Here is a 27,427-nt window from a genome sequence, read left to right on the forward strand (position 1 = left end):
TATCCATCTCGTATAATTGTTACATTTACTATACCACGATAATAATATCTATAATACAGTATATGCTTAAAAATTCTGTTACACAATAATAAGTCATGTTATTATATCTGTTGCATAAATAATTGAACCGCAATTTCAACAGCAAACATCGCGATATTATGGAAAGTGAAACGAGGGAGAATGGTAACAGGTGGAGATTAGGCTCTTTTTTTACGTTAACGAGCTAAACTCTCTTCGGTATTATTTGTAAAATCGCGTTTGACATCATTCAGAATCATTTTCTACTTGATGTAACTTGCCAAAACTGTCATCTGGAGAATCGTCTAATTGCACTCGTAAAGGATCTAACCGAGAGAAACGAGCCGATCCTTCGAAAGGAAATCGGAGAAACCTGATCGTACATGACTCGCGGACACATATAGCGTATTTCCCTGTATCGTGTACAAGTTGTTACCAATTATGCATCTCTGTACCAACAACTGTGATAACTATGGCATCGCGACACGCCTTGCCCGACGTGAACAACGTTTTTAATTGTTGCCCGAGAGCGGGCTTAATCGCATATTAATCGGTAGAAAGCAAATTTGCAGTCGGCTTGAGTACGAACGCCGATCGACATTCGTGAACTCACTGTAAACCGCGAACGAAAGAACGCTCGAGATACGCATAAATCGATAGCGGAGCAGCGTGATCTCCATAAACGGATATGTCAGTCAGTAAAAGCTACATTCCGCTGAGTAACGTTGTTCCCGGGCTCAGAGAAATTAAGGATACGATGTAGGCAGCGGGTTAAGAGCGATTAAAACCGATGATAAGCATAGAAAAGATACGTGGTACACAGACGGAGCCTTGTCGGATACGTGTACATGCTGTCGTGATTGGTAATATTGGCAAAAAATATGTAGGCAATAGAACAGAGCCTCTCTACGTTTTTTTTTTTTTTCTTTTCTCTTCCGATAATAACGAAAAACATTTTCAAAGCACAAGGATATAACAGAGGAAGTTTTACACGCTCAGAGTACAACGCAATGAGTGCGGTCAGCGAGATTGATACTTTCAATCGCTGAAAACGATGTAACCTCATCTCGCGAGAAGAAACCTGGGACGGATTGTAGCCAATCGCGATTTCTCGTTCGAGTCGATCGCGTCCTGAGACGCGATAAAGGGAAAATGTCTTGGATGGATATGACCGCAAAAGCGGAATCGTTCAATTTGACGGAATTCATCTGACAGCGCGTCCATCTCACACTCTTCAAAAGGATGTGACTTGCTTGCATGCAAACGTCAACACCTTTAAATTATATACTTATCCTTTGTATAAATCATGCACTAATCTAATTCTTCACAAATACAATCGATCTTTGTCAATTGTTGAAACGTCGTCGGAACAGAATTATCAAGTTAACTTGACTTTGTCGAATTTCTGATTAAATCTCTTTAAATAAAAAAATATTTTATTGAAAATTGTTTTATTGAATTTTATTGAACTTTTTAAACTGGGATTATATAATCGATGTAAAATTGTGTAACAAAAAAAGCTTTTCAAAACTATATATATAGGACTTTTTAAATACACGTATATGAAAATTTTTTAGTTATATAAGACATATATTAGTTTGTTTTACAAGTTAATTACATCAGTTTTTTATCTTCTTAAATGATTTTTATTTTTACTGATGCAAATTTTATTTTGCTCTTTTTAGTTTAATTTATTCGATCAATTTTTATTAAGAGATTATATTATATTTATATTATACATTTATTTTTTTCAGAAACCAATTATTTTTTCAAATACCATTGTGCTCTCTATTGCTTTTTTCGTAATCTTTTTTTACAAAAAGAATGAAAAAGTGACAACACATCTTTTACAGCCTTAGTGGCATTGGATATCAAGTTCCACGAATTTATAACTATTTTGATATCTACCTTTTTACACGTTTAGTTCCACGAGCGTTTAATCAACCAATGATATAGTCGTGGGCTCGAAGCAACGAAATGTCTTTAAAAAGTATTCGATCGCCCAATCGACTGTTCGCTCTGTTCGATGTCACTATACGTTGGCGACCATCTCGAGCCATGAAAGAAATAAAGATAAGTATGCACTTGGGTGGGTATGATTACAGCAGAATTATTCAATTTCATGGAAGGTGTCAAGCGACACACGTTTATCTCGCGCTCGTTGAAAGGGTTAAGCAATGGACTGTATGGAATAGCAACGTCTCACATTCCAAAGCGAGAAGTAAAGATAATGCGATAGTGACGCGTGTAAACTCCCGGGGCCGTATGGAAAGGAACGTTTGCGTGACGAGAGTGACGATAAGGATTTACGAGGCTTGACAGGGTGGGAAAGGGCGGATGAACGACGGACCGCGTTATTTTTACGAGCGTCGCTGGACCTTCTCATTGGCTTTTCCACCGTAGAAGGAATTCGCACTATCTCCGTTCTTTCGGTAACAATCGTTCGTCCCGGAGAATCCGAGTGCCCGCACGCACGAAATTACTGGTCCTTATCTAAGTACTTTCTTTTATTGTGACTGCCTAGAGTGATTCACGGAAAATACTCGCGACAAATCTCGCCCGGTTATCGTGAAATCGTTAAATTTAATACCATTTGTCTAAAAAAAAAAACGAAACGTTCTCGTGCTAGAAACAATTGTTATTCGAAAAAGGCGAGAAAGAATGAAAAAGCTACAAATTTTGGTATAAATTTTTCAATGTTTTGATAACAATTCTCTCGACCAACGTGTATTCATTCGAAAATCAATACATTTCTGTCATTTCATCGTTTTTGCGCTTCGATATTGAGCTACTAACGCGCGATAGTTTCCGACATATGAATGCACCAATACATTTTCCTCACTTGCAAGCTTATGTTCCGCTCTTTTCCTCTATATTCATGGTCATGTTTTCAACGATCTCGTAGACAAGAACGATGAAAAACGGTGAAAAAAACAACTATAGCCGTTTCTCGCGCGAGAGAAGTATATATCGTAAAATCGGCACAAGATTCATTCCGCGAGTAGGGTTCTATAAACGTTGACACTGCCGACTCGTAAATCAACGAGCTTCGGTATAAAGACATCTTCGGGTTTTCTTCATGTGCGAGAGAGCGCAAAAAGCTTGCTCGGTACGCATCGAACGATCGCGTATATACATTGTGAAAATTTAAGGCCCGCCGCATCAGCTTAGACCGGATATGTAAAAGCATAAACAATGATCTTGCTAATCTGATCTCTCGTGTGCGATGTTTTTGCCGCGCCGCACCGTGCCAAGCACGCCGTGACACACGCGTGTGCGTACGTATGAAGGACCAGATAGACGGCCAGGAAGTCGGAGCTGGTAAGGAGATAAAGAATGATAAAAAGCATTCGCATCTTTTTATTATTTCGTGTACGGGTCAAATGTGAATTTTCTCCGAATAAATGCGCATTAGTCATGTGGATTCTTGTATTCCATGTGATTAACATGGATGGTCTTTAACGAAAATTATTACGTATCTCTCTCGTAGTATGAACTAAACATAATGCGTAAATCAATATGTAAGTTATCTAAAATATTTATAATCACGAGTGAATTTACGTGAGAAGTTTCCACGACGTATTAAAAGTTCAAATATAATAAAATATATTTTTCTTATTAAATTAATGTGACACGAAAAAGTAGTAAGCTATTATTATAAGCAAATCTTTTTTTAGTTATGGAAAAAAATTTCTTTCAACTTTTATGAATACTTGAGAAAATCGTTAATTCATCTACAAATATTTGAAATGGACAGTGAAACGAACAAAGATAAGAGAAAGACTTACGCTAACGGGAAAACGCGTGAATTGAAATTCAACGTGCGAGTTTGGTTACTCTGGACCCGGACGTCATCATCGTGTCGAAGGGAAAAAGACGACACGCGTTTCGGAGACATAAGGCCAACGATTAGTATTCCGGTCCAACCAAAATCCAACGAGTTCGGTACTGTTAAGAGCGATTTACGATAGTAATAGACTGGCCCTCGGCGGTTGACCGTGAATGCTAATACGCGTTATACGTGGGTGCTGCGTGGCAAATCTAATCAAAATCCTACTATGTGAGCGGGCCCACATATTCGGTCTTTATAATGCGCTGTATTGTCCCGCTGTATTATCATCTCAATCCGCTTTCTATTTCTGCTCGTTTCCTTTGTCATCATTCACGTCTCTTCCTTTTTGACGCGACTTTGTAAACTGACAATATTTTTTTCCGCCTCGATTAAGCGATATTAGTAGTATTGAATAAGTATTATAATATAGCCAAATACACTCGAGATATTATAAGTAACATGCGCACATTGTTACATTGTCGCTCATTCCATATGCGAAATATTTTATTCTCTATCTTTTGTAAATGGAGATTAATAATTGAACATGTTAATGGAGTATTTAAATGCAGATTGGAATATGATTCATATCAAGTGCTTTGAAGGTAATTGTGCATGTTAATTGCAAGAGATTAATCAAATATTGAAAACGTCAGTAAACATTTCGCGTATGTAATAATATCGAGAATCGTTTCACGATAAAGTACGGCAGATACATCCGTGATGTGAGTGTAAATAATGTGTTGAAATACCGGTTTGTGTCGCCAGTCCTGCCTGGTGTGTTCGTAACTTGCCCCTTTTTCGTGCAATATTTATCTTTTTCAGTTTGTAGCTTTGTGTTCCACATCAAAGAGACATCATAGTATAAAGCAAAGATAAGAGAAATTAAACGAAATCGTCATGTGAATTATAGATAATTAATCCAGAATATATTAATAGGCGTTGAAACACATAATTTTACCCCATTATAATATGTTGTAATATATTATATAGATACACTTTTTTCTTAAGATGATTTATTTAATAATTAATCAGCTTTTATTTTCAATTTATCAATTACTTCCGAGTAGTAAAGAATTCTCTTTGGACATAAAATTTTCTAATCTACTATAATCTGCTTTGATATAATAAACACTTGATTCTGAATTATAATAAAGAAACATTTCTAAAAAAAAGTAAAAATTGCCAAGTATATAAGATATTATGCAAACTTGCAAATAGAATTTTAAAAAAAATGAAAATTTAAAATATTTATACATACAATATGTACTTGGCATTTTTTGCCATAAAATAAATGTTTGTAACTCACCAGCCGATGCGCCGCAGCGGAGTTGATGATATTGTGGCTGTGTTGACCTGTAACAAATATAAGATCCAAATTACAGCAGCGATCAAAATAATTCATGTTCCGAAACATTATTATTTTATCCATCAAATTTCATATTACAATATATACGTACAATAACCAGATATAATTGAATATTTTTATAAATTAAAAAAAATATTTTATTTAAATTGAACAAATTTTTGCAGGATTATAGATTTTACATAAAAGTTTTTCTCTTAAATTCTCTCTTGTTTAAATTATTCAAATAAACAACATGAATTCATGCCCATATGCGATTAATAAAATTAATATATTATGAATATTATTAATATATTAAATAACAAATTTTCACTCTAAGGTTGCTCCGCCAGCGTTCGATACCTCCGAGGTCAGCTTCTCAGGATAAAGCTATCAGGATCCGTTGACTCATACGTTGCGAAAAGTTTATTATCACTTACTAAGAGTTCACATAAATTATTGTTTATTATATGGCACGATAAAAATTGAGACACGATACTTTAGGCGACACTCTCGTGCTTAACGCTCGACACTTTGTACTCACAAATTCTGCGATCGCGAAGCCGATGCAGTGCGTGTTTTAGGTACTTAGCTTCCCTTTAGGTTAAATCTTCTACTCAACTCTCCCACCAACGCCAAGATGTATCTGTTGGGAAGTTTATTATATAATTTTGTAATATAATATATAATTTGTAATTTATTTTATAAATGAGAGATATATTGTACCTATATCGCATTTCTTTTTTTCTCGATAAAAAGAAATTCGATATAAATATATTTTTAAATAACGAGTAAGGATCAATTTTCTCTTTTTTAATTATAAAATACATTACAAGCTATATATATTGTAAAATTATATAACATAAATGCTCTAAATGTGCTTGAAATGTTCAATACATCAGAAATTAATTACTAGTTATTTGATTGATATTTACTCAATACGAGATTATATTATATCCGAGAAATACAAATGCAAATTGTTAAAAAAATAATTATCGTTTATAAATATAAAGGAACGAAGCGGTAATTTATAATTCTCAATCTTCATCGCATTGATTTTTACTTCGAATGAATAAATTGCGCGAAATATTTAATTCAATAAATAGCTATCATCTTGAGATAAGTTTACGAATCTTTATTGTGAAGTTAATTAATTATTAACGAGCTGTTCGCTATCGTTAATTGTGCAAAATGATCCCGTTTTCTCTCGGTACTTGTCTCTATGGCGCCTCGAGGAATAATAACACGATGGCACGCAGAGAGCTCACAACCTTCTCGCTCGGTCACGCCGCACAAATGACAACAAACATATCTCACCCGTGTTTTATATTCTTTTTTTTACAATAACATGTCGAGGCAAACAATGTTTAAATACTGCGTAACAACATGTATATGTTATCATGTTCAAGGGATATTTAACACTTTATGAAATAAATACAAAATATATTGTATTTCTCGAAATTAATTATTAATAAAAATGTATTATAGTTTCTTTATTTTAATAAATTACTGAGAAAATTCTTTGTTTTAATTTCATGATATTATTTATCTATTATTCCGCATTTTCAAAAAGTAATGCTAAACAAATTTAATTCGGCGAAAATATATAATTTTATTAAAATAATCGCCATATATGTATCAATAAAGTAATAATTTATAATTCTCATCTCTTGTTTATCGCTTGCTTCGAATAAATTCTATTTTAAATAAATAAATGATAAAAAATATTTGCTTTCATGAATAAGTATTATTTTGATATGTAGTGAATTTTAATATATAGAAAATTTGTCAATCACAAAAATTAATTAATCACGAGTTTATATAATTTTTAATTATTCCTAGGAAATAATCGTGTTTAGTGTCTTTTAATATTTGTCGTGATCATACTTTAAGATACTACGACACACGAAAACGATTGCCGAATTTTGTGGCGTATAATGTAAATGTGTTTTATAATAAATGTCTTTAGATATTTGCGATGAGAAAATATATATATATATATAAATACTTGTATCTAAAAAGAAATATATTCCTAACATTTTTATCTTTATCATTATTATAAAAATTATTTATAAAGTAATAAGTGTTACAAAATCTAATAAATTATGCTATGTTTGATATTTTGGTAGAAAACATATTAATTGCATTGCAGAGCGCGAAAACTATATACACTACAATGCAATGCAGTCTTTGCATGTTATTAAAACGATATATAAAAATAATATTTGTTATTTTGGATTTCAGATATCTTCAATTTTTTTGATAAATTATCACACATATGTCTAAAAATTATTTTATTATTATTCTTGTCAAAATATAACAAAATTATAATAAGAAACTCATTAATTCTGTTATAATGAAGTATAAACATGTCGCACGAGCCTCGAAATGAAATAATTGCCGCTACGTTATAGTAAATTAAAATTTCCATTTCCTTATCGCTTAGGTTTCTCATATTATAAAAATTATATTATAAAAATATGCGAATAATTAAAAAATATATTTCTTTTCGACACCTAACCAATCTGTCTACAGTCGTCATTCTGAAACTTGGTCCAAGTATTCCCTGCAGGGTGCAGATAGCGAGGTCTAAGCCGAGGTCACGAGATGAGCGCATTACCCATAAGCGTAAGCATGTAATAAAATCACAAAGCTAACGACCGAGAGATTCTGGCGGAGCAGCTTGGCGAGCAAGAACAGAACAGTGCGAACATTCGAGGCCGGATTCTCCCGTTATCCTCGCACAACACGAAGAATTTCGATAAACATTTCGGACATATTCGAGAGGAGGTCGACTATTGCACGATTTGACTATCGTCTAGTAACGTAATCGAGAAATAAGATTGTGTTTATTTAGTTTGAACATCGAAACCTCGCCAGGAGGTCCACTGCAAAACGATCGCACGTTTTTCAGATAAAAGCGATCAAGTTGAACTGATATCCGTTATATCCAATCACTCGCGAGTTTTTATATCCTAATAATTAAAGTTTGAAAACACATCGAGACTGGATGGTTTTCGAGATATAAAAAATAATATTTTAAATATCTCGAAAAACCATTTTCAGAGATATTAAAAATAATATCTCTGTGCGCGTACGGAAAATTTGACCGAAATTGATTCGCTTGCGTATTTGGAATCAGCGGGAAAATTTACTCCGACAGTGTACCGGCTAATAAAAACCATCGCACTCATGGCTGCAGGATTTGCAGTGTAAACTCTTCAAACGGAAATCGCCGAGAATTGTTTTCTAACGGGCAATCGCAACACGGGCGATTTCCGACAAACGCGTATCCGACTGCCATTCTAGGCGATCGACTTCGATTTTTCGAGTATTTCGAGAGGCGGGCATCCACTTTGCTTTAACGTGTATTTACCTACTACAAACTTCACCCGGATTTAGCGCTTTTCACGATATATTTTAGTGCAACGTGCCAAATAAGCGGCAACATGTTGCTCTCGTCTCTCTTGAATGCATTTTCAGGAAAAATCCGCAACTCTCCGCTCTTTGGCGCTTAGCGCCCTTTTCCCTCCCACTCGTCCTCCCCTCGCACAGTCACCGACAGGTTTAATTACGTCCTGCAACTTTCCCTCCCCTTCTCTATTGCTCTGCAATGTCTGTCCCATTATTGCCGTGCGAACATCTGCCGTGATAAAAGCAATAGCGTTGGAAAAAGCACCGAGGCCCGTTACTCATCGTTATCGAAAATCGGGAAAGGATGTGGCAGCTCTAGCACTTACTTAAAACAGAAAAAAAACATTATTGTTACGAAACATGTCTACGTAATGTAAATCGAAAGATTCTTTAAAGATATTAAATAAAATGTTTACACACACACACACATACACATATAATGGTAAAAGTGAAAAAAAAGTATAATTTATTATTATATATTTATATATATAATTTAATATTTACTATAGATTGAATTGCACGTGTATTTTCGAAAATTTATTTTTATTTTACAGCTTTATAATATATCTATAAAGAGTTTTATTTATAATTACTGGAATAATATAAAACATATAAAAATACATTAGATTATATATTTTTCAAGAGATATATTTAAAATATTTTATAAAATATTTATATATTCAGAGAGAGAGAAAGAGAGAAAATCATGAATTAAACAAAATGAATGAATTATTGCATCTTTTTCTATATACAGGCTATGTTTCAGGTTATTGCTGCTAAATTGCCAATATATTTTACAAATAAAAATAAAAAAATGTTATATAAACATAGGCTTACAAATACTTTATTAAAAAGTTGTAACAAAAATGAAATGTGTGTGGAACGATAACAGAGATTTATTCTTATTATTAATAAATATTTACCGTATAAACAATAAATATTACATTTAATATTGCATTTACGGAGATGAAAGAAAATTGACACAAAATTCATACAACAATGAATTCAATTTTCCAACGATCAATCATGTATTAAAAACAACGTTTTGAAATGGAACAATAATAGTAAACACAGTAATAGTGAACGCAAATTGTATAAATAGATTAGGTAAATAGGTTGCAAATCTATTTCCACAGTAACGTATATAAGAATAATAAGAAAAGTCCATTATCGATTTATTTCATTTTTGTTATAACTTTTTAACAAAACATTTTGTAACCCTATGTTTATATAACATTTTCTTCTTATTTATACTCATAAAATATACTAGCATAGTTTAATAGAAAAAACCTGGAATACTCTGTATAAAAGTGGAACAATGGAAATACATTCACAGTGGATAAAAGTCGATGTTCCATATTGTCCGACAAGGACGTGTTCACGCGGCCTCACCGACGTCGACGACGGTCGGAAAAATCGTCTCAGGGCCAGTGGGCGCGTAATAAATTCAACAGGGCCGCGTATGTGCCCTGCGGCCTGATGCACACTGGTTTGCAATGAGAGTTCGAGCTCATTCGTACTCACACACGCGTTGCGAAGAAGAGGGGTCTGTACCTATGCATTTTACGTAGAGAGGGGGCCAGGCAGGCAGGCGCGACGTGTGAGGTTTTTCACGCGGTTCACCTGGACGACTCCGGTCGAGGTTTAAGTGGGTGTCCAAGAGATAAGCGGCCACGACTGGCATAACAGCTCGATAAACTCTTATGTTTATTGGATCGCCTTGGCTCCTTTTCCCCTCTCTCACTGTCTCTCTCACTGTCTTCCCAACTCTTTGTCTGGCACTTTCCTACTCTTCTCTTTCTCTCGCGCTTTCTCTTTCCATCTCTCAGCATCTTCTTCTGTCCCTTTCAATCTTTTCGTCTATCACCAAACGTTTCTCTTCTCCGGTTCGTAGCTTTGCCCCGGTTCTTTCCTCACTCGTCTCCCTTCCGTATCCTACCGTTTCCCTCCGCTCGACCCTTTACCTCGGTTGTTAACCCCGAATTAGTGACCTCGTGGATATGAAAGATTCCCAAGCCGCGGCTTTTAATAAGGCGGCTGCTCGCACGTCGCTGATTGACGTTGTGCGCGGCGTGCATCCAACTGGATGACATCATTTTGTTGATAAGCAAATAAGAGATGTGACGTTTTGCGATTCTAATTTGCTTAACAAATTATGTACGATGATACTTGGCATTTCGCGTACAAAGTGCTCAAAAGCTTTTGAGAATGCTCACATACGATATGAATTAACACGCTAAGCTTCACAGGATTTCGTGACTCGATAAAAGTTTCTTTTATAAAACGTTTTGTATGTTCTATAAAGTCAAACGATGCGGTAGCGACTTGAAATACATGAAAAGTAGCTGGCTGTACAATTACATTCATAACATATATGTCAAGATGCCATCAGCTAACTTATCAAAGCAACAGTTATCCAACCAAATATATTCAAATTTATTCAAATGAATAAGGCGCGTGATAAAATTTGACTTAAATGTCATCGATTAAAAAAAGATTATTGACGATAAATATTTCGTCATTATTATATCATTAGCATAGTGTAAATGAGAATTTGCAAATTACATTTTTACACATTACCGGTCGGTACGCTATCCGAATCGATAGAACATATACCGGTTCTTTTCCCTCACGACTCGACTTTAAATATGTTTATCTACATATTGTACGCTTGTCTCGCAATAATGCAATTCGCATATTTTTCGCGTATTCGTTTTGCAGTTTTGTGAACGCGCCCGGCGCCCGTGTGTGTCGGTTCGTATAGGCGCATCGCATCGATTCCGCCTATGCTGTATAAAAGTTTAAATGCATTTGTACGTGCGCGTGCATATAATAACGAATTCTTAAGGAACCAACTTGAAATAAATTCTGAAAGTGCAACCGGTTCCCACTTTCTATGGTCGATCCGTTCTTTATCGGTTACGGCCGAAACTCCGTCGACCAAAATTCGACAAAGTGGCAAAAAAAAAAAAAAAAATCAAGAGTCTTATCTCGGGCTTTCTCTCTTTTACTGCGACTACAATCTTCTTACGAACCTTTGTCAGTACTGACCGGTTTTATCTGTCTGTCGCGATACATTGCATTAAACACTTTTGTCGAATAAAATCCATAATGCATATATAATCTTTTATTAAAATCAATAAAATCAAATATTTGCGCTAAATAATATTAGCAAAAAAAAAAAAAAAAAAATTAATTTTTTAAAACAGCATTTGTTACTTAAATGCGTGGTAGAAAATTTTACTTATAGAAAATTTTCCATAAATGTCATACTACCGATTACATAAAACTCGCTGTTATAAATCGAGATAACTCAACTTTCCCCCTGTGCTTTCTCCGCGCAATTTGACACCGAAGGAAGTTTCTCGAATCTGAAGCGGCAAATCTCCTTGATTTCACGCCAGATTCTCGCTCGCATGCATACTCCGTCAAATTTCGACAGATTTTCCCTTGTCGTTTCTCGCGTTTGGCGAAGAAGATGAGGGAGAAGAGCATCATCGCTTAAGCCTCTCAATCGGCGACGACTCGGCCGTTGACAGCGGGAAGGAAGAAAAAAAAAGAAACGAAGGGGGGCACCCCTAAGCGAGATCTCTCATCGAGTTTGACAAACGACAAGACGAATAACGGCGCGGCGCGTCTGGTTTTATGAAAGCACGCAGAGTCGGTACGTAGGAACGGAAACTGAGAGAAAAGGAAATCTCTTTCCCCCCCCCCCCTCCCACCTCCTCGTCCCCTCTTCCCCCTCATTGTCCCGTATCTATCCTCTGAGGAAAGGCAGCGGCACCAACAACGACAGTCGGAGAACGGAAAAGTGAAAAATTTTCTCGAGCGGAAAAAATGATATTCAGCGGGCCGCCGCGCCGAACGCCAAGCGATTCCCTCGCTCTCGGTTCAGTCGCTTCCTCTCCTCTTTCTTTTTCTTCTCTTTCCCCTTTATCGCACATAAATCAGACATGTTTCATTTGCGATCACGCACGCTTCCGCGGAGATCTTTCTGCGCGAGTCATCTCCCGGTGAGCGAATCGATTCCCGGAATTCTTTTATTTTCTTTTTAGCGAAAAATTGTCGCGCCCGACTGAGTCTGACTAACGTTTCGCTCGCATGGCGACTGATGGTGGGAGATCGGCCGGCAGGGCGACTGCGCTTTTACTCCATCGCATTAATTTACGACACTTTCGACCGCTTTTGCTGCTCGGCCACTTAGAGCCTGTCGTCTTTCCCAAGTCCTCCGCGCATACCTACGGCCTGACGTGGTTTCGCATCCGAGATCTGAGATTGGTGTTGTCGACCAAACACCACATAGTGTACATAACGCCGTTTTATAAATTACAGTCATCGTAGCGTGCTAAAAAGCAGAAATTTTTCTTTCTTTTTGTCATTAATCATCGTGTTGTATCGCGCCTCATATGGAATAAAAAATTAAAAGAAAGCAACAAATTTACTCAATTACTTAAAAGATCAATTTTATAAAATTGTAATCTTTTATATCTTTATTTAACAACAATTAAATGTGCTTTGTCGGAGTTGCTGTAAATTTGATCCAGTCAATTATTCTGTAAAGATGTTCATAGTTTTAATCTAAATAGCGATAACGAGTATCTTTTTTCAATTACGCTGATTGCATGTTAATGCGATTATTAACTCTTTGATCATCCTAACTGCAAAAAAGCAGAGACGAGAAATTGCAAACGTTATTTTTTGACATCGTTATTTTAAATATTTGTAGGTCTCTAAACCTGTTTGTTATTTTTATCTTATTTTTACCATGTTTTTGTAGTGCGCAAAAACAGAACAAAATATAAATTTTTAAAAATGTTTTTCTTTAATTAATCTGAAATTTATTCCGAGTTATTGATTAGTCGTCAATCTTCTTGCTAAATGAAAAGTTAACCTCTAGAATTGCACCAGCAATTCCAATAAATTAATAAATATTGTGATCAACTTTAGCACGCGTTAATTTTAGTTTTATTTTTTTTAAATTCAACCAATATTTTTTTACTCAGCGAGCGCCGCACGAGATCATAAGGAATGACCGCGTCATCTTCGTTCTCTATCCGGCACTGCCGATAAATAAATACGTCCATAAGTCTCCGATCTGTCATGCTTTGTCGCCCGGCGACATAATAAGTAATCGGGCATACGCGGCAAACTAGGAATTAGTAACGGTCAGCCGGGAGAGATGTACCTCTTCCGTTAAAGAGCGGCGAGAAGCGGCGGCGATAAAGAGATGGCAAAAATTGAAGGAAGCTGAGGTCAGACGGCCGGCCGGCCAGTCAAGCGAGTCGGTCGCGATGCGGAACGCATACCCGTGAGGTCCCGCACGCACGTCCCACATAAGCTTTATAGTAATAACTATCTATCCATACGTAAGAGTTATTTCCAGGCTGTGATTTAAAGTTGCCGATGCATAAAGCCTCGCCGCGACCGGAATCTCTCTCTCTCTCTCTCTCTCCCTCTCTCTTGTCTCGCATCGAAAGTATCAACGTTAGTAGCTTGGTACGAAACGCGTTGCGTAGGTACGTGGAAATATGATGACGTCGAGAATGAAAAGACCATAAGGGGAGAGCGAGGATACGAGGTTGACGGGAGAGGCTGCGGTAAAGAGAAAGAACCGTGCTTTACGCGTATCCTTTGAGAAAGGCGGTTCCCCGACAGCTTCCGCGACGGCCTGCCTCTTCGCGCCGCAGCTCTTCGTTCATCCGCCCACTTCGTGTAGGATAGAGATTTACTAATGAGAATCGCGAGAATATAACGTACCGCAGAGCGCTTTGAAGAATGAGCCGTAGGTGGTAATAAAGTTCGAGGCTTCAAGGACACGATGTGATTAATTGAGAAGTTACTGACAAGTTTAACGAATCTGCATTGTGTTATTTGCCTGTGATATTCTTTAGATGCTTGTACGATGAGTTTTACATAATCAATATACCATCTTTAATTTACTATATAATTCGTTATGTTTCATCAGAGATTAACCGTGCATGTGATGTGATACAAAACGGATTATAATGTTGTAATTTTGCGCGGGATTCTAAATTATTATTTCAAAACTATTCTTTTCTTTTTAATCTTTAAAAACTTTTATTTTTAAAAATTGTAATTCTTTTAAATAATTAAAAATTGCAATAATTATGTGAAATCTATATATTTTCGTTTTTTAAATTTCGAATAGCTAAAGTGTCATATTCAAAAATTCTTTTTCGAAATTATATAATTATCTAGTTTTACCTATAGTTTTACCAATTTTTTGATAATTAAAATTATAACTCGTGAGATTGATCAAATAAGAAATAAAAGAACGCAATGAATGCTCGCGAGATTACAAGTATAGATTCTTATGAAATCGAGTTCCACCATTGAGGAAAATGAAAGCCCCTGGGCACAGTTTGTTCCTGCCACAGGAGCAAATCCAAATATCACATCGTACTGCAAGTGGGAGGAAAGAGAGAATATCTTTCCTATGGAAACGGCTGCTAAGTCACTGACGTCCTTTCCTACCCCCGGGGCGTTCTCGTTTCCACCCTCTCAAGCGTGAGACGCGCAGTGAGTGGACTTAAACCCTCCAGGCACACCGGATCCTGGACTACGGTCAGCCCTTTCTGCTCCTCCTTCTCAGCATGCCTGAGATCTTCACGATGAGTCACCAGGCTAGAATGAATCACTCAGGATCTTCAGATATTATTAATTACCCGCTGTATCTACGCGAGTTTTGTCAATGAATGATCTATCTTAGGATACCTGGAATTGCTCTTCAGAGATTGTTTGAACACGTGTATATAATTTTGTTGCTATTCAAATCTGATTACACATAAAATTATAAGGGTATGTGTAAGTGTGTATGTGTGAAGAACGATGCCGATGTTGGAGTACAGTCAGGACTTGTTAATTGACAAATCTCCTTAACGGGAGTTGGTAATTAGAGAAACTTGTTTGCGATATTGAACAAGAATAAGAAGCCTCCCTTCTCTCCAGAAACGCCTGTCGTTTGCTAAGATACTCTTTTCAAACCGAATTAATTTGTTAATCGGCTCTCATAATCGTCAACATCACCCGACCGATGGTGGAAGCTGAGTCTCAGTCTCTTGGAGCTTCGTGTCGCGATGGTGAACCGTCATGGCAATGGTAATGGCGCTGAATGCCTCTAGCCATCTGAATAACAGCTAACACATAACATAACACCTCGGGAACAGCCGGCCATTGAAGAGCGGTACCATATTGTCCTACGTTACAATAGGTCACTGAGCACACTTTGAATGACCCATGCCTAACCCATACAACTCTCTGTCTACGAGACAGAGCCTCTTTTTCTTCATTCCGTGCACGTTTCATGTGTTCGTTCGTTATTCGTCGATTTTTTTCTTTTTCGAGATTTGTCAAGGAACGTAGATGTTGACAAAAGGAAAGTGATCCACGAACTGGTTCGATCCTTGGAGTAATTTTCTCTACATATTTTTTAAAATTTTTTTTTTTGCTATCTTTCCCGTCTTTTAATTCAAGATACGATAACCGATAAACTTTAATTTCACTAGCTTTCTCTTAAAATAAATAAAGTATCTTTAAAATAACGTATATCTCTTAATCTAAATATGTTTAATCGAAATGCTAATATAATTATAATTGTGAATTGCTTGAGAAACTTTCATAGGCAAAAAGAGTAAGAATTTTTATAACATGTTTTTTTTTAATATATTATTAAATAGTATTTGAACTTAAGATCAATTTTAGTAAAAACACTTTAATTAGATATGATGACAAGTCGCGAGCGTGCAATTTTAGACCGAATTAAACCACGAAAATATGTGAGAATTGTCAGATTCTCTTCCAACGAACGATGTTTACTTTGGCATGTTTCCGAAACGAAACACGGTTCCGTCTAAAATTGTAGAGATATATTTCCTAAACAATTTGAATGAATCTCGAAATGAATCTACAAGCTGACAGACCACACACAATCGACGTCATGGGGTGCCGCGTCCGGCGGAATTGTTCGAGTTTTGTTGAGGGCTCGTCGGCCTCGAAGTTGCGCAGACGTCTCGCTTGACCCTACGAGAAACAGGTCCCGAGAGTCGTACTTAAATTCGTAGCAGTCGTAAAAATAAAGTTCGGACTCGATCCGACGAGCGGCGCGATCTCCGATCTCTTCTGATCCCGATTTTTCTTAGAAGCGGTGGCCGACGATATCTCTCGCTAACCAAAAAAGAACTCAAACAAAGATGCACGCGACGGGGAGTCCGAAATCCCAAGTCGGAATTTGATACGCGAAAGACTTCTACGATTTCGATTGGACGGTCTCGTTTTTACCCGATCTTCCATCTAATAAAAATTTGTTACGAGATAATTATAAGATCCGTGACAAATCGAGGACATGAAATTTTGATTCTGTATTGCGCAAGTTTATTATTATTTATGATTCTATTTATAGTATAAATACCATTTGGATGATAATAACGCTAGAAAAAACGATTGTGGGTTAAGAAAAACTTATAAGTGACGAATTTCAAAATATTTGTAATTAATGATGTGGAATGAAACCTTATATGCGATCGCCTAAAATATTAACAAAGACAGAACCAAAATATTCACAGTGACCTACTTTCATCATATTTTTACTATTTCAGATATGATCCATTTGATGTATTTTTAAATATGGAATTTCCATTTAATCTCTTTCGACTATTATCGTCACATTCGTTGTTTTTTTTTTTTCATGAAAATATATCGGCGTTTTTGTCTTAAGGAGAAATTGAATGAAATCAAATATATTAAAAGTTAATAAATCTAATACATTTCAAGATTTGATATTGCATAAAGATTTTTAGCCTTTTAAAATATAAAATTAATAATTAATTTGTGAATTAAAGTAAAAATGTACCCTGTAGAATTAAAATTATTTTCATGAATTTTTATGTGTAGTTACTATAAAAAAATTAATTCAATGTAAAATAATATTTTTTATTTCGAAATTAAATATTATATAAGGTAAATTTAATATTATACTAGCTAAATCTGGTTTAATTCACAAATTAATTATTAATTTTATATTTTAAAAGGCTAAAAGTGTGCTTTATGTAATGTCAAATAAATTTCGAAATGTATTAGATTTATTAACTTTTATCGTAGCTGATAATTTCTTAATTATTTTCGTTGTTATTAATATAAAAAATTGACAAGTTAACATATTTAAATGGCCCGATTGCACCAACATTATTTTGGATTTATGTAAGTGAGACAACCATGTGTCTGTCTTTATCTTTCTTTCTAAATGAATAAAAGGAGACATATTTAAGTCTCGCATAAAGCCAAAATAATGTTAATGTAATCGAGCTTAGAACTTTCATTAGAACGGAAATATCTTATAAAGCTACCATCGCATCCAAGGAATAGCGAACTATTTTAAGCAGAGGATTACCGCCAGGTAAATCATCGTTTCACATGACAGGTCTTAGTCGTTCACTTCCAGCACGATATCGCGGATCATTTCGTAGTGTGCGATCGCGTGCGCACTATATATTTCTTTCCTCCTCTGTGAAGATACATTTATACAGATACCGCCTCTATCTCTCGCTGTCCTATTAATTGTTCGATGCAACGTGGGCGGTGACCGCGCTGTACTAATTGCTCCGCGGAGGTACGACTGGAATAATTCGTGCTGTGCGGAAGAAACTGTGAGATCCTTCTAACCGCACTTCGATGCAACGTGGACGGCCAGACGAGAGAAGAAATGAGGAAAGCTTCGACCGCGGCGCAGGAGAGATCAGAGAGATTGACCTTTGGCCGCTAATCGTGCGGGACACTGACAAAGTTTCGTTGGAGCGCCAGGTTTCTGATACTTCGTAGAGAGAAGCTCATCTCCTCGTTGGCGTCGTGACGCCCGTGACTGATCGTACTCGTAAAAGTCTTCCTCTCTTTCGAGATAAATACTGCGACTATTGCAGGAAATCCGGCTCGTCTATGTACAACTTTATCTAAAAGAATAGAATTGTGTCAAATGTCATTGTCAAATTTCTTTGTCACATGTTCCGTGTCGTCGTTCTGATTTGTTTTTGTCGAGCAAAATTTAGTTTTACGAGAAGACGTTCCTTGTTTAAGAATAATGATCCAGATGTGCATACGATATGTATATAATTACTAGTTTGCTTATTATCACAAGAGTAAAACATGTGTGTACGCATACACACATACACACTTATACATATGTAGAAAAAAAAATAATGCACAATTAAAAAGATTAATTAAATATAATAAAATGTATCATAAAATTTTAATTTATAATAATTTCATGATATAATTTTAATTAATCTTTTTAATTGTGCATTATTTATTTTTCCACATATATAATATATAACTGCGTATGTGTGTGTACTCACACTTTATTCTTGTGATAATACGAGCTAGAATTGGACCAATATATTCGTAACATTCATTCAAATAGTCAGCCACTTCATTCCAGAGAGTGTCTAAATTCCACGAAAAAGCCATTTGCCAGCGAATGCCGAGCATTTCTGGCACATGCAATACGGAATTGATGTCTTGTGCCAGACACGCATATGCGTGATTCTAATAGACGGCGAGACGGCACGGCATGCACGCACATCACTCAGTCATGGGGTAATGAGCCTGAGAGACAGAGACGAGGTAAAACTCGGTCAATTCCCATGTCGTGGCATTGTGCATTATATTATGCATCTCGACCCTTCATGAAATACTAAAGACCCTGTCGAAGAAAATTTCTTAAACTTGTTCGAACAAAAATGCTGCCGTACATTACGATTCGCAGAAACCAAGATAGTGCAAGGAAAAATGCGATTACGACTGAATCGGTTCTGAATTGCAGAAAATTGGAAGTGAAATTAAGTAAATCTTTTGCAATTATTGCGGTAGGAAGGGCTGTAATGAACTGGATTAACGATTTTATTTTCTAGGAATATATTTATATAGATATAAATAGTTATTAAGAAATGAAAATATTAAATAATTTTAATTTATCATATATATGTGCTAATCATCTTCATGTTTGTGTTTGTACAAACTTCTTTATTTCTCGATATGCTGAGCCATTAGATAAGATGCTAATATGCTGTTTATTGGCATCTTTTGATTTAGATGTAAACATTGACAACTCTTTCTCCTCACCGAGAAGTTTCTCGGCTCATTATTTACGCTGTTTATGACCGCTTCTCAACTTTATCACGCGCAAATGTAGTTTCTAACAGTTCTTTTTCCGCGATATTCTCGTGTTAACGACCGCATCGACTCACTTTACGATTGCGAGAGACAAGATATTATTTATAAATTCATTATAAAACAGCTTCGTCGAATGGCGCGGTAAAAATAATCCGATCGTGTCGATAGCGTCGCTAAATGCGGACAAATCAACGCTAAAGCTTACGAGCGGCATAAGTTGCAGAGCAACTAATTGCAAAGTGAATGAGTTGAACGCGCGCGCGTGTGTAAATCTAGAGACTTAATGAACTGCAGGTTAGTGTTTCGCGAACGCACCGTACATGGATAACATGGGACAAATCACCGCGTGTGTAGAACATGCTTGTAACGAGGTAACAGGATTGCTCGCGGAAGGGATTACTGACACGTCTCGCAGCAAACAAGCTCGGATGAATGACTAATGGCAATTGATAGAAAACAAATATCTGGCAACGACGATGGACGATCCAATTATTTATTCCACCGAATTGGCGAATTCGATTCATACAAAGATCCGTTATTTTTCTTAGATAGGAGAAAAATCGACTTGTTATTTGCTAATTTACACTTCATGACTCTATTTTGATTTGAATACACATAATTACTGATCCTTTTTTAATAAAAAATGTCACTAGAAAAATGTTACAAAGTAAAGAATAGAGCTTTTACTCCAGTATGTAAACTTCAATGAGAATCAAATTGGAAATTCTATTCACGGTGAGATAATTTGCAGAATAAAGTGTAAAACGCTGAGCTCCGCCTAATAATAATACATTACTGAGAGGTCTACGCATATTTTCCCTAAAATTCCATCTTCCCTTCTCGTGCTCGCGACCCTGTTGCACCTGTCGCGTATGCAAGCGCACGATTTATGCATCTCAGTCAGTGTAAACTGTCTGGAAGATGTAATGAGAGACGAGCTGCGTGACGAGAATACCACAATAAAGTGGCAACGAAAAAGCGCGGAGAAAAAAAGGAGAGAAAAGTGTGCACGTGCGATAAAATATGCGTCTGATAACCGAGATTTTCCAATAAACATGATTCGCATGGATAGTTTCTAGTGTCGCGGTAAAAGATCGCATAATTATATAAATTAGATACCGGTCGGAGGAAGCCAAAAAAAAGGTTTCAATGAAGAGAAGGTAAGTTCGATAAGTGCGAAAAGAAGCGCGAACGAAAGGATCGATGAGAACGAGAGAGAAGGAAAGAGAAGAGCGGATAAGAGGCTGCTATATAACACGCGTGTCTAATTTCCCTACGAACGGCCCGATCGGCAGGCCCGCGGGCGGGCCCGGTGATTTACACAGCCAGCACACGCGTGAGCGTTCACGCACGCACAACTCCAATGCTAATGCTACAAGCTGTTAAACGTCTTTAATAATATTCGGCGACGAAGGTGGCGTATTCGCCGTGAACGATCGCGAGGCGAGGCAAGGCAAAGTGCGATCTATCGTCGCGAGGTGATCGCGGGGATTCTCATTAGTGATTCTCCTACAGGTGTAACTCTTTCCCGATTCCCCTTTTTCAATACTCGTGTGTGATTTCTCACCGTGCGCGCGCGCACGACGCGAGTCAGGTAAATTTAAAATGCTAAATGTTTCTACGTACCGAGAAAACGAAACAGCTGATTTACCGTTAATAAACTTACGTGACTAGCAATGCACGGATGTAGGTTGCCGTTGAGAAAGAATAACTCGGTTTTATACGTATATGTATGTATAATACTCGAGCTAGCCTTGAATGAATATTGTCGGTAACAATACTTTTACTTTCGTGAAAAAATTTGCAATAATAATAATAATGAATACATATTTATATATTTATTGTTTTGCGTTGTACATTTATTTGTGTTAATACATTCACTTCGTTTTATTTATATTAAATGTAAATGTATTTATATTAAACGTATAAGAAAAAAAATGTGCGATACATATATATTTTATATATATGATATATGCTAATATTAAATTTGGAATGACTTTGAATTAAAAAATTATAATTTATGACGTTGATACGGGAAGCGAGAAAGTAATGTTTACGCGCAAAAATCTCACAAGTATTTACAAATTTCATTATATTTTTTCACACAATTATACGTTACGTTATCCGCGTCGACGCGTTGTTGACACACATCATTGGTCACTCGATCGCGTTCAAAAACACACCGGTTTTCAAGCTTCGTTTCGTTTTGGTTTCGTTGGTCGCATACTAATTAGCTAGCCACTAATTTACCCGTGCCAGTAAATCATGCAAGCGTATGAGTTACCCGCGCCGATAAATTCCCACTTACGACACGCCGGACATTCGAGTCGAGTTCGGTTCGCGTGGAAGTTGTGGTTTTTGTCATTAGTTTTAACTAAAATTTATCGACCCTAATAATCACCGCCGCGCAAATCATTACTTTCAATCCGCGCCGACTGGAAATTTTTGTTTTAATCGAAATTTATTCTCCCTTGTATTTACATCGGGAGACGGTAATTTAGCGTAGACACACGTGACTGGAAACTAGATGCAAGGTGGATAAACAGCGCTAAAGACAAACCGCTTTTGCGTAAAGTTCACATAAATCATGAGTTTTCATATTTTCGAGAAGAAACACTACATAGAAATTTTTAAAAAATTAAAATATTAATATTAAATAAATATTGAGGGAAAAATATTAATATTAAAGGACATAATCTCCTTTTCAAAACATTTATTTTTGCGGAAACATTTACATATTAATTTTTATCTTTTTTCTCTCACAGATTATAAAAATGTATATTTTAAGGAATTTATATATAATAAATTATATCAAATAACGATTAGATAGAAGAAAAAAATATTTATTTTATAGACGGAGATAATTTTAGACAAAAGTGATTGGCCCATATTGATATAATGTAATGTATACAAACACATATATAAAAACACATTTAGAGACACATTTAACGAATATGAAAATGTCAGCTCAAAATACGGACCATTGTATGTGCAAATTTTTAAAAATAAAATAAAACATTGAGGCTATGCTCTCTAATGAGATACTTCTCACACTTGTACCCTTTCTTCACGCATCGTGTAACTTCTGAACAGTAAAAGTGCGATTCACTACATTATGCAAATTAGTAGTTACGTATCCACGGACTAATCGGAGCTAAAGATCCAGGGGTAGGGCGTCGAAAACCACTCGATTTGAAACACCCGTTAATCAAAATCGCTCTTATCGCATTTGTTTAATAACCCATCTCGAGTGCGCCGCTGGACGAGTATCGTTTTCGAATGGTCAGTAGCCGATGCGCATCCTCTCAATTTGCTTCATTCGGTCTGTCTCGAATCAACAAAATATCCGAAGTGCATACTTTGTGGCGAGTTTAATCGTAGCCGTAAGCGATAGTATAATTCATGAGGGGCTACAAACTCCTCGCTGTGTCGTATAATTAGAGCGCATGCACATTCTCACGACTGGTAACCATCGAATACGCGAGTATAGATTTGAATCGCGATGACGTTTTATTTTACGTTCAGGATTAATTGAATCTCAGATCGATCGTTCGATCGCTCGCGCAGGTGGACGAAAAAGAAGACGGGAGTTCATCGGGTAGGTGAACGAAAATTGCATACAAAGTCACTGCCACACGGCGGACATATTCGACGTTCATTAACCTAATCGCCTTTATTACACGAAATTAATATGCAAATACGCGGATGCGCCACGTTATTTATAACGCACCGTGGAATAGGTATAATGGCCTGATGCCGACGGCGTACCTAGCGCACGACATGTCATCCAATTAATTATCCACCGCGCAATTTCTGGCTCATACTCGGCGGAGTTAACGGTGTCTTAACGAGGACTCCACCTCGTCCCTTTCCCGTCTCTCATTCTCGCTGTCTCGGTCGCCGTTGCATCATGAAGAGGATGAACTCGAGTAAGAGAAATCAGACACGAGAATTTCGGTCACGTTCATAAGCGCGCGCGAAAAAATAGTAATGTCTTGAAAGTCTAACAGAGTACTTGATATTATGACTTTTTTTACTGCCTGAAGCAACCCCCCAGAGGCAGATATTAACGTCGTTGCGCAACGAGGCTAATTACAATGTACTCGTAATGATCGTCTCTGTGGAAGGAGGTTACATAACTATTAATTAAAGTAATACATTATATGTGTGTGTGTGTGTGTATGTGTGTGTGTGTGTGTGTGTATATGCCAAGTAGAGTTTTCTCATAATAAACACGCATTAGTCTTGAACTTTACACAGTCCTCGACAGAAAATAATCTAATTGCTTTTAAGGGATACAAGTAAATTAAAAAATATGCAAATTCATTTTTTAATAAAGTAACTGATAATTAAGTACATATTAATATATAGGGTGTCTGGTAATTACCGCCTCACCTCTCTAGGGCAGATAGAGCAGGTCAAATTGAACATAAAAGTCCTCTACCATTTGGAGATTTGCGCAATAATTATTAAACTATCAATTAAAAACGCTCAGCGTATGACAGCGCGCGCCACATATAGCGCTCAGCATACGCTGAACGTTTTTAATTAATATTGTTCTATCTACCCTAGAGGTGGGGCGATAATTACCGGACACCCTGTATATAATTGGATGTGTGTGATTTTTGTTTCACACAGAAAAAATTTTTTATTATATTAATATATTTAAAAGTCATATTAAACTGTCATACTAAAAATTTTCAAGCATAAAACCGGGGCTTTGCTCCAATTTGGCGTGTTCTAAGTGAAGCCAGAGAATTCTAATTTCCGTAGACATTAGGCGACGTAATGAGCTTCCGCTTTAATGAGGCCATAAGGCGAACATACGCGAGAAGTCAGACGTGTTATTGGAAGCTATACATCTGGAATGTGAATCATCAGCACAGCCAAGAGGAGCAGGGCGATTTGTATCCTAAAATTGAGAGCAAAACATTAAAAGTTTTAAAGGTGTCTCATAGAATTTCCGCCCAAAATTATTATTAAAAAAAAATCACACAAATTTTCCATATCCCTCCCACTTATTAATTTTGCTAACATAATGTATACATTGAACAAATTTTCGTAAATTATCTTGCGAGACATTTTTATACAGCGTTTTAATTAAAATTATTATATTATCTACTTTATAAGATATATCGTACGATTATATTCAGTTATTGTTACATTCGCGTCGAGTACATGTGCGTATAATATATTTGAAAATACGCCTACATAAATTTAATTAAAATCAAATTGGAAATTTCCATCGTATTATAACATATCCCGTGCTATAATTGATAGTTCACATGATTGGAGACACTAATTAACTATTAACTTTCACAACAAGCATAATATAAATTAAATCAGACTTTCATCAACATTTTAGAGAATCAATTTATTTTTATTAATTATAAATATGTAACTTTATGTAATCCTTGTTATACATTTAATAAAGTAACTATAGGTATATATATTATGGATGCCTTATTAGAATTCAATATTTTAATAAATAGTATAATAAAAGTAACTATGTCGTAATGTGTCATTTTATTCGCAAATTTCAAAAAAAAGAATATTACCTACATATATTTATAAATTTTTTTTTTTCGTAATTTTTAAAATATATTACGTTTATTTTTTGTTCTAAAACTGAGTTACAAAGATAACTACGAATGTCGAGATCGATTTAAATTTCCAACTATGTATCCGATAAATTAATACCTTCACATGTCCGCGAACAAGAACCCCGGCCGTGAGCGTGATAAATCGGAAAAGTCTGGAGAGGACTAGTCTTTTATCTAAATGCCTTATTAAGCGTTGCCCACGCGTACGCATTTCGACTCCTAATTTATGAAGGATACCCAGTGTTAATGCGCTTCTATATACGCCGCTTCTCGAACAGACGGTTTTAACGAATAGGTTTTATCCTATAGCCATACCGTAAGGGGTTAGGCGGAGAGAGGGAAAGCCTATGGAGCGTGGAATAAATTATGAAAATACCGAATGTCAAAAGTGATCAAAGGCGGCCGCGCCTCATTGTGCCCGTCGGTTCAACTGTTTAGCGCTCGTAAACGTAAGCAGACCTCTGAAAATAAAGTAATACAGACAGACTGACACGGTAGTGAGAATGATGTCACGCCGACGCGCGGACAGAACGATAAAAAATGTTCATGACGACCGAGCGTCGTATAATGCATTTTTGATTAATTATCGACAAGCTCATCGATTGGAATCATCGATCGAATTTTTCATATACACACACACACACACACATACACACACACATATACGCACCGAATTATTATGAACTAGATGCCTATTTCACAACGGATGTGATTGATGTTTTACTGTCATTGGCAATGGATATGAAATACAAAGGCCTCATCAAAGTATTGACATATTAATTGCTGAGAAATTTTGGATGATAAAATTCAGAATAAGATGTTAATTTTAATATTTAAGATTGAATTTATTTTGTCATAAAATTATATCATATATGTATTACGTGTTTGTTTTGAATTAAAAAGTAAAAAGTTCAAACATTTAATTTTTCAATTTAAAACAAATATGTATATGTATACAAAAAAATACACACACATATACATATACATATACATATAAGCAATTTTTAATATATATACACATATAGTAAAAATTGCTCATTAAATCTAAAAATTTTAAAGAGACTTTATATTTGATATTATTTATATACTTTTTAATTTAATAGTATAATCTAGGAAACCAGATATCTGTAATACTTTAAAACTCTTTAAAAGACTTCCACCTCAAGTGTTGTAAACGATTTCTGCGATCATCTTTCCGCCGTCAGGTAGAAAATCATCCGAGTTAATAAGTGGAAAAATGGAAGAAAGGAAGTTTGCTTAAAGACATGAAACGCTCTTTAAAGGAAGCAGAAATCGTGTTAAAGCATGCGCCAGCCATACTAACAAAGTACTCTCGTGAACGAACATAGACGGTAGATCCATTGATAATATCCCTTGCCTGTTCTCGCGTCCCGGTTATAAGGACTTGCTCATAGTTCACGGATGTTAACCAACTGGAAAATAAGGGAGACTCGCTTGGATCGTCGAAAGAAGAGGAAACGGTGCGAACACACAGTAAGAACTTCTTGGAGGCTAAGAGAGGGGAATGTGTTCCTCTCTTTTCTAGTCTTTCTCTTGTTTAAACGATCATTCAATTATCCTCACTTTTTCACGTCGTTCTGCGATTATTGTTTCTTTGATTTTGATTATTATCAATATTGAGAAATGCACGATTAATTCTTCGACTTCAGGCGATATAAAAATCTTGCTTGCAATAATTTTTCTCATAAAATAATTTTTTACATCTTCCGGGATGACTGATTGTTATGTCTTGTATAGAGAAATGCGTCGCAAATGTCAAAATAGCACGTGTTGCTTAAAATATTAAGCAATTTTTGTGCTCTATTTCTTATTTAAATAAATGTAATTTGCGCTACATTTTTTCATCGTGATTCTTTTCCTGTTTTTGAATTAATGTAGTTATTGATTAACAATGTTAATTGGTGAATGCATATATTTGATCAACTTATTAAACTCATTTAATATGTGAATGCATCAAATAGAAAACAATTATTTAAATATAATCTAAAATTTATATTACAATTTAATGATATATTG

General features: G+C 35.9%; 1 long non-coding RNA gene across 1 annotated transcript; it reads right to left on the reverse strand.

Annotated features, from left to right (window-relative positions):
* Positions 1 to 4,621: 4,621 nt before the first annotated feature.
* On the reverse strand, positions 4,622 to 5,802 carry LOC140669690 (uncharacterized). Its single transcript, XR_012047378.1, has 3 exons — positions 5,527 to 5,802; positions 5,157 to 5,203; positions 4,622 to 4,679 (listed from the first exon to the last, which is right to left on the reverse strand). It is a non-coding gene; the product is annotated as an uncharacterized lncRNA (long non-coding RNA).
* Between the last annotated feature and the right edge of the window lie 21,625 nt (positions 5,803 to 27,427).

Source organism: Anoplolepis gracilipes, chromosome 9 (assembly GCF_047496725.1).
Source record: "Anoplolepis gracilipes chromosome 9, ASM4749672v1, whole genome shotgun sequence".
NCBI classification, from domain to species: Eukaryota; Metazoa; Arthropoda; class Insecta; order Hymenoptera; family Formicidae; genus Anoplolepis; species Anoplolepis gracilipes.